This window comes from Phlebotomus papatasi, chromosome 1 (assembly GCF_024763615.1).
Source record: "Phlebotomus papatasi isolate M1 chromosome 1, Ppap_2.1, whole genome shotgun sequence".
Taxonomy (NCBI): Eukaryota; Metazoa; Arthropoda; class Insecta; order Diptera; family Psychodidae; genus Phlebotomus; species Phlebotomus papatasi.
The window spans coordinates 4,333,601-4,349,725 of NC_077222.1; the positions used below are offsets into that span (position 1 = coordinate 4,333,601).

At 30.3% G+C, this 16,125-nt stretch overlaps 1 protein-coding gene across 1 annotated transcript in view; it reads left to right on the top strand.

Annotated features, from left to right (window-relative positions):
- Positions 1 to 5,996: 5,996 nt before the first annotated feature.
- The window catches only part of LOC129798504 (pyrokinin-1 receptor), a 32,332-nt gene continuing 22,203 nt past the window's right edge, over positions 5,997 to 16,125 (top strand). The window contains exon 1 of the mRNA XM_055841690.1: positions 5,997 to 6,492. The gene's annotated coding sequence lies outside the window, so the exon portion shown is untranslated. The remainder of the gene's footprint in view (positions 6,493 to 16,125) is intronic.

Genomic DNA, 16,125 nt, shown 5'->3' on the forward strand with positions numbered 1-16,125 from the left:
AAAGATTTAGTGTAATTTAGAGTTAAAAATAAGTAAGTAAACATCTAAGATTTAGTCGTATAATGAACAAAAATAATCACTCAGATTATTAATAGAAATCATCTCGAAATGAAAGAATTGTGGTAAGTGCTAAATGATTAACCTGTGAAGATGACGGTGATACGACGACAAATACATATATCATTCTTTTAGTACATGGGCTCATTATATGATCGTCTGCTGATTTGTCAATTAATTTATTTTGTGAAAAGGAAGTTACATTCAATGTAAAAGTCAAATATCACTCACGATGAGAACACGTGTTTCAGTAAAACCTCACGCTCTAAGGTTGAAGTCAAATGTATAAAAAAAAGAGTTTATTTTAAAATAAAGAATCTCTACTTTAAAAGAAAATATAAATGCGTTTTATATTATTTTCGTTTTTTAAAAATAAGACACGGCGCAAGTAAGAATACGATGTTCCAAAAGTTATGTTTTATATAAGAACAATATTTACTTGATTATTTTTGAAGTATCGCCAGCCCAAATAGATGCAGACTCGATAAAATTATATATTTAAATTGCCACGCGAACTGCAAAGTTCTGAGATATATGGCAAAAAATGCCACATAAATATAAAACACCAAATTTGTGGAAAACTGGTTTTGGTTTTTAGCTTACACATTTCTGCTGGTCAAATCTTTTGGGAATTTTAGTGGATGTCTTTTTATTGTTCATTACTATCAATAAATTAGAGATAGGCCTTGGCAAGCTTAGAGAATTTTGGATTCTTAACAAGTCATACCGGAAGGCGCAGTAATTTACCTATAAGTTCTAGGGAAAATTGGGGCAGTAGTAAACAGAAGGTAATTGGAAACACTGATTTTTATGTCTACATTGGACTTATGCTGACTATTTCTTCAGTGAATAGTAGATAAGAATCTCTATAGTATCTGTGAATTGATATATGTCTCGTCCTCTGAAGTCTAATATCTAATTAAGAAAATCGCAGTGCTTACAACTACCCCATATTTACTATTATAGTAGAATTTAGAATCCCGCACAACGCTAAATTCCGAAAAAGACAAATTAGAGCTCGAATAACTCTTATAATTTGATAAATACAAAATCTACAAATTTAGCAATCATTTAGTAATTTAGTATACAAAATAATTACTAAATTTTTACTAGGGTAAAGTAAGCACTTATCGCCATGTTTAGAAAAAACAGGAAATATGCTCAACACAATAACTTTTGCTTGTAAACATGTTTTCAAAATTTCCAATGAGAGTGAGCGAGATGACTAGATCTAGATTTCATTCACTCTCATTGAAAAATCAAAAACATGTTTACAAAACAAAATTTATTGTGCGTTGGGCATTAATTTTATTATAGCTTTTGAACTCTTATTACAAGATAACTCGAATTTGACACAAAATTACTTAGATGTATTGGCTCTAGATTAGTGAAAACAATAGTCCTACAATTTAACACTAGACTACTTAAAAAACTGATTTTTATTGACAATGCAAAACTAACCACTTCATCGTCATTTTTCACCACTTTTCGCCAGTTTTGTAATCACTTATCGCCACTCTCGATTATTTTAGACAATGTTATAAAAAGATTTTTTTATGAGAAATAAAATTACTCAATACACACTACAAATTTTCCTGTTTGCTGACATTCATTCAGCATTTCTTTTCTCTCATGATAACCTTATTATTACTCACTTTAAATGATTTTTCTTCACTTTTATTTGAGAAATCAAATTATAGGTCTCTCGCAGAGAGTAAACAATGCAGATTTGACAACTGAGGCTATTGAAAAAAGATGGCCACAGGTGGTAAAATCTATTCCAGAATATTACCACTTTTCGCCATGCCTCATCTTTATATAAAAATAATACAAAATGAAATATTAATTAATTAAATACAAATTTTATGTATTCCACAAGTGTAATTAAATATTCAATGGACAAATTAATCCAAAAAGGTATATTTTTCTTGATGAAAATTTGATGACACTTTGTATATATGGTAAGAAATATTGGATTCGATACACTTGCTTAAAATATTACTCTAAAAAATGCTCAAAATCGTAAATCCAAAACGAATAATAATTAGCCGTACTCACTATGGCGTTGTTATCTCGTAATCTCCGTAATCTGTTATCTTGTTATAATTTTTCATTTATAAAATACATTACGAGAACATAACGAGATAACGAGATAACGATATTACAAGATAACAGCGCCATAGTGAGTACGGCTATTATTTTTCGACTCTATACGTACCAACAGTAAAAATATAAAAAAACCTTGCGGCTCATTTATTTCACAAATAGCGAAAAGTAGCGATTTCAATATAAGTGGCGAAAAGTGGGACACTGGCGAAAAGCAGTAATTCCACCCTATATTATTAGAGTTCAAACTTTCAAATCAGTTTGTCTGGCATTTCGCGATGTCCGGAATTCTAAATCTTACCCTAGTTTGAGTTTTGCAATTGTTAATAAATATTAAGGTATCCAGGATTTAATAAATTTCAATATGTAGGGGAGACTGGGGCAAAAAGTCACAAAAACGATATTTTATTTTTTTATAAGCTATAAATGCCTCAGAAATTTCTAATTAGCACAGTTTTATAGAAAATTTACCGCTCTACAACTCTGTGAAAGTCATTTTCCTCTATTTTGTAAGGAAAAATATTTATCGAGCTCTTCTCTAAAAGGTAATTTTGTGGCAATTCTCAAAAATTTTTGGGGTAAATAGTATCAGGAATGGGATAAAATTATCACATTTTGATTTGCTTTATTACAGACTCACGCAAATTCAAAACAAATACCAAGAGAACTTATTTTCATAGGAAATTTATTCCTCTACACCTCTGTAGAACACCGTTTTCTCTATCTGAACGAGAAAAGCGCTTTTCAAGTTATTTTCTAAAAGCAATTTTTGGCAAGAAAATTCTATTCAATCATTCCGAGAAGGCAAAAATTGTGAATTGAACGAGATGAATTTGACGAAATCTACCGAAGAGTTGCCGAGTAAATGTCAAATGCAAAATAAAACCAAAAGAAAAAAAGAAAAGAAATGTTTTGGGTTCTTTTTAAACTAAATATCTTAAAGTGTATACATTGGTCTGTGTGTATTTTTTTATTTTTTGGGATCTTATCATCATCACTGTCTAACAACAAGCCGCGACACATGACAATGAAGATTCTTTTCGCGGTGAGACGTCAGAAATTACTTCGGTTTTTATTACTTTTTACCCCAAGTGGTAATTTTTAATAAAAGAATTTCTGAAGCAAAGAGCTTTTAGAAGAGCTAAAACGGATAGCGGCTTCGTATTCAAAGAATCCAAATCATTTAGGAAATATTCACCAGTGCTTCAATTTTGGATAATTTCAATATTTTTATTTTCTTAATTCCTTGTTCGAATTCTAAGAAACTTATGATTTTGAAGGAGGTATGTGGAAGCTATATAGGGAAAAAATTTTAAGTCGTTATCTTTTCTAACTTGGAACAGATTGAATCTTGAAATTTTCGATTTGTGACTTTTTGCCCCAGTCTCCTCAACTCTCAAAATAATTTTAAGTTCTAAAAATACGCGATAGGAAATTACAGTCAAGTTCATTCAAGGATTTCCTGTGCCGAATATTTAATAAATATGTTTTTAAAACAATTTAAAATTGTTATTTAGAAAAAAAGTAAACTGCTTTTATCTCTACAAGATTTGAATTCAAAATTATATCAGAAATTAGATCCCAGCGAGCACAATTAGCTGATCAAAGATGCGTGGTCAGCATATTTTTGCTGAATCCATCAGCAAAAATATGCTGACCGGTCAGCAGTCCTAGAACAAAAAGTGCTAACCAAATATATGGAAATGGCACTGCATTGCGAATTTTTGTTTAGGGTTAGCAGAATTCAGCCGAAAATACATATATTTTCAGCTGAATTGAAATCGGTTAGCATTTGGTGCTCGCTGGTATTTTTTAATAATACAACACTTGTCTGATAAAACTTTACAAATAATGACAAAACAAATTAACAAAACTTGTGGATAAGTACAAACTTTTACGAACTTTTACTGGGTTATACGATTTACGAGCATTTTATAAGCCCCCAGTGGGAATTTTCATATATATATTTCAACTTTAAGGGGTTACATGGGTCTCTCAGGTCAAGAAATAGACCTTTTTCTGATAATAATTTATTGTGTAGAAAATATTATAGAAATTCCAACTTTTGGGATATGAAAAAATAAATTTAGCACGAAATTAAAAAAAAAATGAAAAATTTTGAAAATTCGACCGTTGATTTTCGGAACCATTCCTCAGAAAACAGACCCTGCGGTAGGCAGGATTTCTCCCAGTAGGTTCATCTGAAATTAAAAAAAAAAAGACAAATATACTCTGTTAGAAGATTAGTTGGACCCCTAGATGAACGAAGGATTTTTGAAGAAAAAAAAAAACAAAATTTGTATTTTTGGCAAAAGTTTTTGTAAAAAGGTATCAATTTTACCCTATTTTTCAACACGTTTTGTATTGTAAGAATGGTTCTGATTAAAGGAAGTGCAAATCCTTCATTCAAACAGTAGATAATACTTCTCAAAACAAGTGTGCAAAACATCAGAAAGATCGGTTCAGTAGACTCTGAGTAATCTTGACTACCTCATTGTAATGCCCAGAGCACAATAACTTTTGTTTGTAAATATGTTTTCAAAATTTTCTATGAGAGTGAGCGAGATGACTAGATCTAGATCTCACTCACTCTCATTAAAATGTCAATAACATGTTTACAAAACAAAATGAAATGTGCGTTGGGCATAAAACGGTGTTTTGAGAAAAACGCGTTCAAAATTTTACAACAATATGCGCATGTGGGCGGAATACATAACAAAAACCGCTCTACCTCCGACAGTTTTACTCCGATTGACTTGAAATTTCCAAATATATTTTTCAAATGTTATACTATAAAATAAACAAAAAAAGATTTTTTAACCTGAGTGACCGATGTAACCCCTTAAATCTCTAAATTCAGTTTTAATTCCACAGTGCAATTATCTTTTGACTTAAGCAAGTTTTCATAAAAAATATGCATCTGATAAAACATCTCAAGTTCGTCAACTCACCGCTAGGAACGCTATTATCAAGTACATTTATTTTGTCTTTTGAAATATATATATTTAAAGATAAGGAAGTGTGAGGCCAAAATTCAATCAATAATTCGAAAGGCCTTGAGGTCAATGACAATATACTAAAAATTCATTAAGATGCATAGTCTCGTTTTCGGGATTTTCCTCTTTGCAATATTGCAAGAAAATTTGACGTGACCTTTGAGAGATACAAAGAATGTGAAATTATTATTCTTCATCAGATCACAAAAGCAGTGATTGTATAAAAATCACAGCTAAAAATGCCATTTTGCTATAAATTACTGATCAGCTTATGTGTGGAAGATGAAAAATCCGGTTGAGAAAAATTCTAAATTTGGAAGAATGTCTTTTGTCCTTGTTTTTGAAAGATTCCTATTTAAACAATGTGATCTGCTTTTTTTGTTGGCTGATAAAATGCATTCTTTCAGGCACGAGTTTGGGGAAAAAAACGGTGTTGAGATGAAATCCGGATGTTGAAGAAGAATCCAAAGTATATATAAAAACAACCAGGCGTCTCCATTTGAATGTGAATGGAGGCGCCGGGTATGTGAAGTTGATTTGAGAGAATTTGGTGTGTGAGAGAGCATAAAATCACATTGTTTAGAGGAGTATCACTAAAATAGATGCTCGATTGCTTAATTGATGAGTGTGACAATCACAGGGAAAATCTTAGAGTTTATGTGAATGGAGAAAAAATGCTAAGAAATAGCAATCAAGTCAATCAGAAAAGTGGAATTTTTAGCATAAATTCATGCCATCTCTTGAGTTTCAAAGCATCTCTCTCTCTCTCGTCTCTCTTGTGCTCTTTGGAAATTCTATGTAGCAGACGCGATGTGTAGGTATCTTAATGCGATATACTCCACTTCTTCTTCATCTTTTCAACAGCATTGGAGCAGTTGGTGCTTGGCGGTTAACCAGATCACATCAGTCTGGAAAGTAGAGCTTTCGCGCTCTTTCAAAACGCAATTCTGGATATAATCTGAGGAAGAAGGTTCTTTTTCAGTCAGTTTTGTGCCCCTTGTTGCCTGTTACATGAAGTGGGTGTGATTAAAAGTGATAACATTATTTATAAAGTGCAAGTTGAAAAGGAAGGATATATTTTTGGAATTACAGAAAAAGGGATTTTGTGATGTTTACGATGAATTGTGCCAATATACAATATCCTGTGAATATGCAGATATTCAGCAGTAATTTCTGAATGGGAAATGTCTTGAGGGCCTTGAGTTTTCTTGAATATTCTGAGAATTTTGAAATCAAGAAAAGCAAAAATTAACTTTGCTTACCTTATTTCTGTATATCCAATTTCCTCGAGAATTTGTGATTTGACTCTAGTTCAAAGGAAGTGCCAAGAAAGGTAAAAATAACGTCTCTAAAGTGTATAAGTCAAATTCATTTACTCGATGGTAAATGTAATTTACCCAAATATGAGCATACCTTTTACGTGATGTGATTTATTCTTGGTATCAACATTTCTTTAAATTGTGATGAGCTCTGCATATCAATTGACTTATCAAACGCCAAAAACTCTAAATCACATTTTATATACGCCCAAAAATTAAATGCAATCAAAACGCCAAAAATAAAGAGGAATAAAATATCAATAAAAACACGAGTAGATCATATCGTTGTGCTCTTCACCAGAACAAGTCTCATGATAAATTTATTAACATTTTTATGCTATAAACCACCTCTTCAACCACCTCAAAATTTATTATAAATTTAGTTCATGATGCTTTATAATGAAATTAAGCAGAGGATCTATTTATTTGTGCCTTTTTTGCTGATCAAAGGTCAATGATCACCCAAGGAGCATTTATCGCCATAAACGGTTAGAGATGTTTGATATCTACACGAAAATGATGGAGAAGACTTTCTATAAAACCGTATAAAAGAAGTCCAAATTCGGGTGAATGAGGAATTTTTACATCCGAAATATAACAATTTTTTACTTTATATAAGGGAAGAGTACCCCGAATCGGAATGTTAAGAGACATGCTCCATATTTAGTTGAAAATATAATCCACAAAACATTATTTGGTTTTTTTATGTTTGCTAATTGATACATTAGTGATCCCTTTAACTATATCTGTGCTTTTGAATTTTTAATTTTTACAATAAATTAATAAAAAATATGTGTAATTGCAAACATGCAATCTGTACCTCGGATCGTCAGAAATTTAATCAATTGTCTCAGGGAAAATTGATTTTATTAATTAAATCTGAGTTAATACACTGTATTCTTGTGAGAGTTAAATGGTAAAAAGTAACTAATATTTTTTTAAAAAATCATTTAATTTGGAGCAACAATGTGGTATTAACCTGACGAACCGAGGAACACTGCCGATCGCTGGTACACTTCCCTTATAATCACGGCATTATGTACGGTAAAATATATCAATTATAACTAAATGAAATATAATCACGCTGGAGTGTAAATTTTATAAATATCGGCTAAAGAGCTAGGGGAATGTTGACATGGTTCGTACAGAGTGAATCTTCAAACAACGCAAATTTTCTCTTTGTTTGCAAAGAGGTAGTTCGTGATTTCTTAGCCATAAGATAGATAATTATTAAGCTCAAGAGATGAGATGAGAAATGGTAAGTCAGCTCTTTGCAAACAAAGAGAAAATTCGCATAGTTTGAAGGTTCCCTCTGTGCGAACCATGCCTACATTCCCCTATCATTTCTTTTGAAGTTTTCTTTAAAACTTCCTCAAATATTTTCCTCGAATCAATAATTATTTATCCTCTAAAATTCAATCACATTTTCTGTGCCTCGTGCACTTTTATCACGTATGAAAATTTAATGCAATGACTGTTTTCCGTTAGAGGATACAATTTTACTGAATAATATTTCATTCCCAACTTGAAATTCCTAATAGAATGCTGGGAAATTAAAGAAAATAAATTTGTGTGGTTTTATTGCTTTTCCATCATGTCATTAAAGTATATTGATAGAATACATCACTTAAAACACAATTCTGAACAATTATCGATGCTCATCAATGTTTTTTGCATATTTTTTCAATTAAATTGAGTTTGGTATCACCTATTTTCTGCAATTTTCCACGCCATAGTCCTCTTTTAGTTCTAATGAAATAAAAGCAAGACATTATAGCCTGATAAAGTACGAAATACAGAAGAATATGTGTCTTTATATATTGTATTTTTGTTATTTTATTTACATTATGCCGTACATTATATTTACAGTACAGATTCTTTATAACAATAATATAACAGTAGTATAATAATATTTTGGTGACCTTTTTCGGCAATTTTGGGCACACTTTGCAATTCAGTTTTACAATAAATGATCAGAAAAGTGTTCTAACGCTTTCACTTCCGTTATACACTGCAATTAAAGAAATAAATTTTTAGCAAACAAACACAGTATTAATTTTCTATTTATCCGTGAATTTTTATTATCTTGCTAAATTTTATCACTTCTAACTCAGTACTCTACTCTACTGCTGGCATTGATGCACTTTCAGACTCTAATTTTGTGAAACACATCACTTTTTTCACAAATTTGAACTCAGAGGTGCATCTCTGATTAGTAAATAATATAGAATTTGACAAACTGGCAGTGTTATACAAAAAGAACACAACTTGTATATAACTTGTCTCCTTTATGGAAAAAATGTAACTAAAATATATCAAAACATGATATTTATACAATTTCACGACATTATGTATACATTACAGCAATAATATTTAAGATAAATATACTTTCGATATTTTCTATAAATATTTAAACATTGTCACTCAAAAATAAATTATATTATGACTTGTTTATGGATCTAAAAACGTTTAGTCGTAATTTTAAGGGGAAATAGCAATATATTAACTGGAATTTATCAAATACAATGTATTATTCATATTAAAAGAAAGTAACTGATATTTTCTATTAATTTTTTAGTTAAGTTATTTTTTCAAGCATACAATACACATGATTTTCAGATAATATACTTCCATTTTGTTCATACATTATATTTTTGGAAATAGCTTGTTTACGTTGAAAATATGTTAGTTACATTTGGGACAAACATTATCTAGAATCTAGATATCAAAGGCTACGACTTTTGGTCAGTAAAACATAAAAATTGGTCACTAAAAAATAAAATTTGGTCAGTGAAAAATCAAACTTGATCAGTAAAAAATTAAATTTTATCGGTAAAATATAAAAAATGGTCAGTAAAAAGTAAAGAACCTGGTCAGTAAAAATCATATTTTCTGTGCTTCGGAAAGTTATCTGTATCGCCAGCTGAGGCAAAGGGAAATTTTCTGTGTTTTGGGAAGATATCAGTAGCACCTGTTTAATTTTTGTACAAAATTTAGGAAAGACGAAATATGAAATACGAAATGATAAAATACGAAATGTACTAAAATACAAAGCTTCCGCAATACGAAATGTGCAATACTTTTTATCCGGATATGCAAAGTTTTAACTTTTATTGATTTTCTTTTAGTTTTTTATTGACTAAATTATTATTAACTGATCATATTTAATTTTCCACTGATTAAATTTCACATTTTACTGATTTAAAAAAAATGCTGACAAAATATGACTTTTTACCGACCAAATTTGACTTTTCTCCGACCGAATTTGATTTTTTACTGACCAAATTTTTTTTTACTGACCAAATTTGATTTTTAACTGATCAAATTTGACTTTTCACCGACCAAATTTTATTTTTTACTGACCAAATTTAATTTTTTCCGATTTTTTAAAAAGTTTTTTACTGACCATATTTAATTTTTTATGGCTCTGACACACCTTTTAAATTAAGAAAATTTCATGAAGTCGAATTTCAGATCCCTTTCTTTTTCACATGTTTTGCATATGCCTATCTCATTCTCTCGTACTCTTCTTCTTCTCTTAAACATCACTCCAAATTCAATTAAGCTCAATCGAATTTGGTATGCGAAAGAATGAGATAGTCATATGCAAAAGATGTGAGAAAGAAAGGGTTTCGAATTTCGACTTCATGAAAATTTCCTGATCTAAAAGGTGTGCCGGAATCATTACTGACCAAATTTGAATTTTTACTGATCAAATTTGGCTTTTTACCGACCAAACTTAATTTTTTACTGGCCGTATTTAATTTTTTACTGACCGAATTTGATTTGTTACTGACCAATATTTTATTTTTTACTGACCAATTTGAATTTTTTACTGAACAATTTGAATTTTATACAGACCAAAAAGATTTTGCCGATTGGGCAGGAACTTAAATCCGATTTTAGAGAGTTTCTGAGATATTCCTTTTTATTTTGAAATAATAAAAAACACCGTGAGACAAATAAAACCCTAAGCCTGATACGACATTTCGAGAATGAATAACAGAACGCGACATTTGAGAAAAAAACAAAATATGTTTGTGAAAATTTCCAATTCCAACGAATTCAGCAAAATTGCAAATATTTTAATTTAACGGATTTTCAAATAGCTCTTCTCTATTTTATCTCCACTTTATGTCCTCTCGAAAAATAAATTGTTATTTAAAACTTAATATCGCTAAACTGGTTATATTTTAACATGATATTTCTATTGCATTTTCATGACAAATACTCAGTCAATGATTAAATGCTCCAGGATAAGTTTCATTTGATTGAAGATAAGCATGAGAGTTGAGGAAATTGGGAAAAGGCAATCTCATACTCAAAGTCTCAGATCTTATGAGATAAATCAGTGAGACATCAGCAAGAATCTCATTTAATACCAGATCATAATGCAGTGATACCAAATTGAAATTGCCGAAAAAGTAAGAACAATTTTCTTGAATTATATTCCTTAGGAAATTGCGCTACTTCATTTTTTACAGCCTCTCTGAATTTGATGTCAAAAGTTCAAATTTTGCATGAGATACAATATTTCATCATGCAAAAACATACAATTTGAATTGCTGAAATACAAATCTTCACCTGTATTCAAATTAAGGTAACAACAAAATCTCTCTCTGGTGACAAAAAAAAACACTCAGACTCTTTCCCTCTTTTCCTCTTTTCATCCCAATCAAATCGATGATTTTATTTGTACTCATGTACCATTTCATTAAAATGTGCCTCTTTTAATGCGTTTTTCTTCTGAATCTCAAAAGAGAGGCGTTTAATATTCAATTTGCTGCGAGAAAGATTAATATTTATGGAAAATGTTTTTTTCCACCCGATGAAAGCTGATATCAAGGCATTATTTAATTCAAAAATTTAATTGAATCGATGTAATCAGGCGTATCAATGACAATTTTGGACTATAACTTATGCAAATTGGCCTTTTTATTGGGCATAAAATGTGCCAAATATTGAAGAAAGCAACAAGGATATATTTACTGAAGTGTATTGTATATAGGAGGTGGCAAAAGATAATTAATATATCCATTACTTACTGAATCCAACCGGAAATTAATCGTTATTGATTTGTACTTTCTGAAGAAATTGATTTCATTTGGTAATTAGTTTAGAGTAAACATTGCTCTCTTACTCATATCAGGATCCAGCAAATTAAACCAAGCAAGAAAATTGATATTAGTCAGTATAGAAGTAATAATTAAATTCAAACATTCAAAATAAACTTGTTTTAAATTAAATGAACATGAATTATTCAAAAAGTTCGTTAATATATAAACATAAACACTATACACATTTATAAATATGCTTCCAGAATAAATTCATTTTGAAAAATGAAATGAAACTTTAACAAGAAACACCGTGTAATTAACAATCGTACAATTAAAATTCTCACCTCACACTAAAGTTAGTTTGATCATTTTGATATTATTTTTGAAAACTTTTGCGGTGGATTACGCCATGGATTTTCTTTCACATGCAAAAATGTTAACTTTGAATATTTAATGGACATTATAGTATCATACTCATTTTCAATAAAATTGATAAATTCTGGCAAAATTATTTACTAATCCATTCAATATGCAAAGTCAATAGGAAACGTGTGGAAATATTATTTACAACATTTAAAAAAATCAAACAAAACTTTTCCATTATAATTTTTACAAGGCTGCAACACTCTGAACTATTCTACATTTGATATGATCCGTAAAAGCTGATTTTTTTCTTTAAAAATGTGATAAAATGATTCTCAATTTCGTCCACTCAAAATAAGAAACGAATAACTCGCATTTGAAGATGAGATTTTACATGCAGAGTATGGGATTTTTGACATTTAAAATCTCTATAACTTTGCAAATAGTTATCTTTCACACAGGGCAGGTGGTATAAAGAAGTATCCAAAAAGCGAATAAAACGATTTTTGTAAAAAAAAAATCGAGTTGTTCGACTTATATTCTGAGTAGTCAATTTGCAGTAATAAGATTAAAGACCTCTAATTTAAAGTTAAAGGGCAAACTCATCACAGAGTTTTCATTATTTAAAGGATTTAAAGTCCTTAGGAATCAATTTTGAAATCATAGACAAATTAAATTAATCCTCTTATTCCGAGATAGAAAGAGCTTAAAGATTTAATTAATTGCTAGTGTGAAAATATAATAACTTCCTATTGTTAAAGACTAATGACTTAATAATTTTTATAGTATTTAACCCTCAATTCTTAAATAAAGAAAGCTTAACGTTTTAAATTAAATATTTATGCCTTCGGCACACCTTTTAGCTTGGTATAATTTCATGAAATCAAAATTCGCTTCTCTTTCTTAACATATTTGCATAAGTTTACCACTCTTTCGGTCTCACAATTGGTCTGAATTAAATTTAATTTGGTGTGATGATAAAAAGAAAAAGAAAAAAAAGTGCGAAAAAGTAGGGTAAGTGTGCCAAATTCCGGCCAGCTTGCAATTTCGACCACTTTTTTTGTTCCTCGAATTTCCATGAACTTTTAAATTTTACGTACTCTAGAGATTATACAACGCAAAAGAATAACAAAAAATGTAGCTTCGACAAACGAGATGACGTGAAAAAGATATTGGAAGAATTCCCGAAGGGCAAGGAACTATGAGAATACAGGTGGCCGAAACAGGGTACCAAAGCTATATCTATATTTTTATTCATTTTATAATGTATTAACAATGATTTTAGAGTAAATAAAGACGGTAAACCCTTTACAAGGTCCCAAGCAGAAGCAACACTCTTTAAGAAGAAACAATAAAAAAATCAATTTGAATTTAAAATATTATATATCAAACTTGAGACTTTGACGCTTGCAAACAACTATGCCGAAATTTGGCAAACTTACCCTACGATAGACATATGCATATCTTTAAAAAAAATAAAGGGATGCGAATTTTGATTTTATGAAATTTTCCTGATCTAAAAGTTGTGCCAGAGCCACAATAAATTATTCTAAATTTGTAGTAATAAAATTAAAGACCTTCAATTCAAAGTTAAAGGACAAACTCATAATAGAGATTTCAATATTAAAAGGCACTAAAGTTCTTAGTAGCCAATTTTTTGAAATTATAGACAGCTTAAATTAACCCTCTTATTCCGAGATAGAAAGAGCTTTATGATTTAAATTAAATTCTTAGTGTGACAATTTAATAACTTGCGTTTATTAAAGATTTAGTGACTAAATACTTAAAGAATTTTGGCAGCTCCAATTCCAATTTGTTTTTAATGAAATAGCGTGCGTATTATCCCTCAATTCTTAAAAAAAAAGTTTTCCCACTTTTTCGGATACAAAACTGGATTGAACTAAATTTAATTTAGTATGATGTTCAAAAGAAGAAGAAGAGTGGGAGAGAGTAGGATAGATATATGCAAAACTTTAAAGAAAGAAAAATATGTGAATTTCAACTTTATGAAATTTTCCTGATCTAAAAGGTGGGCTGAAGCCATAAGGATTTAAATTTATGTTTATCAGCAAATTAAAGACTTATGGCTCCATCTTTTTAGATCAGGAAAATTTCATGAAATCAAATTTCACATTTTTGTTTTTTTCTAACGTTTTTCATATGTCTATCTCATTCTTTCACACTCTTCTTCTTCTTCAGAACTTCACAACTAATTGAATTTAGTCCGATCCAATTCAGAATACGATAGAATTAAATAGCCATATGCAAAATGTTTAACATAGAAAGGAATGTAAATTTTGATCTCATGAAATTTTCTTAATCTAAATATGAAAGGTGTGCCGAACACATTACCATTCTGAGTTACAGCCTAATTCCGCTTCATCTAATCCAATCTTTCTTCAATTTTTTTTTCAGTTTTGTATTTAAAAGCCAAGATTACACCCCTATAAAGAAAGCCCAAAAAAATCTTACACTTTAAAATTAAAGATCTTTATTAAGGAATATGAATATTTTTTTCAAAAGCTGAACCAAAGGTTAAAGACTCAAAAAGATATGACCCATAAATTAAAGATAAACATCTGTTTTCTTTCCCACCCTCCATGCGGCCATCGCCGTCTTAGCGTCGATTCCAACCTCCGGCATGAATACGATGGAAATCCCTTCATTGATTGTATATTTCGGGACCGTGCACGTAGGTCACTTATAAATGGGAAGCTCGGTATGCTCACAGAGAGAAGTTTGGAAAACCTAGCCATTAAGGCTGTTTGGTTCTCTATCTGACTAAAATATATAATTAATATATAAATTAAATAAAGTTTATTGGAAATTTTAAAATTAAATAAGTTTAGCAGAATACGACTAGCCTTTTTTAAATTTTTCCAAAAGTTTTTACCTAACATCATCTTAGATTGTTCTGTATGAATTTACAGGTCTGATAGGATGAAGCAGATAATGGACGGAAAAATAGACCTCTTCTGAATTTACTCTTTAATTCTTCGCGACGTTTCGACGATGAATGTCCTCTTCATCAGGTTTTGAATTGAAGGAAAAATCACGTACACAGAAATTACACAGAGAGGAAAAAATCATGTACAATAGGCTGACACAAAATCTGTGTCAGACTATTGAATGGTGTACATCTCTGTGAAAAATTGTGAAAAAGTCCAAGTGAAGTGCAACAGTAAATTTTCCCATCTGTACGTGGTTTTTCCTCCAATGCGAAACCTGATGAAGAGGACATTCATCCTCGAATCATTGTGAAGAATTAAAGAGTAAAAATCAAGAAAGGGTCTATTTTTCCGTTCACTATGTGCTATCATCTCAGATATTAATTATATAGAAATTATTGAGCTATCGCACTAGAATTTTTTTGCACCTTAAGCTTAATTTCAAATTGAATTCCTCATTATAATTTCTAGAACTGCTTCAAGTTTATTATAATCAGCTGGGGAATTCTGATAAATTCGGATGAACCAATCAAAAATCCATCATTCGTCCATATCAGATACAAAAGCTACATAGAACTGCTTGCAATGGCTATTCGATGCCCACTGTACTTTATAGTTGTTCTACTCTCGAATTTATCATGAGAATTTGTCATAAAATATTTTCAAGTTGTTACAGAATTCCCCTACAGGACACCTTTTGTGATATATTTCCTCAATTCAAGTGATCCGCGGGATTTTTGATTGTGATGACTCCGAAACAATGTGTGATATTAAATTAAATCTTATCATGTAAATCACTTATCGGTTATACAGAAGACCAAGCCAAGCCCTTTAAGCCGGATGAAAGGGGTGTAGACAAAGAAATGGCTTTTGAAGTGACTATCACACGGTTTGGTTGATAACTCTTTGGGAAGTCATCCCTAGAAGATTGTATGACACAACAATTTCCTCCGCATGACTGGATAAACTTATCGGATTTCTGCCAATACAAAGGCCTACCAAAAGTTTATTATTATTTCGTTGTATTAATACCATTTCTTAACCACAAATAACTTAAAAGAGTTAATATAATTTTATTTGCAAAGAGAATTTGAAGTAAAAATAAATAAAAAATAATTATTAAAGAATTACTTCTAATAATCCTTCATCCGAGGAGATTTTATGTGCTGAAAGGTAGACAAAATTAAACGGAGATAAAGCTATATGAAAATTTTTCAAAATGAAACCAAAATCTTGAATCAAAAATGCCTTCGTATAAATGAACAGTGAAATTCAGTTT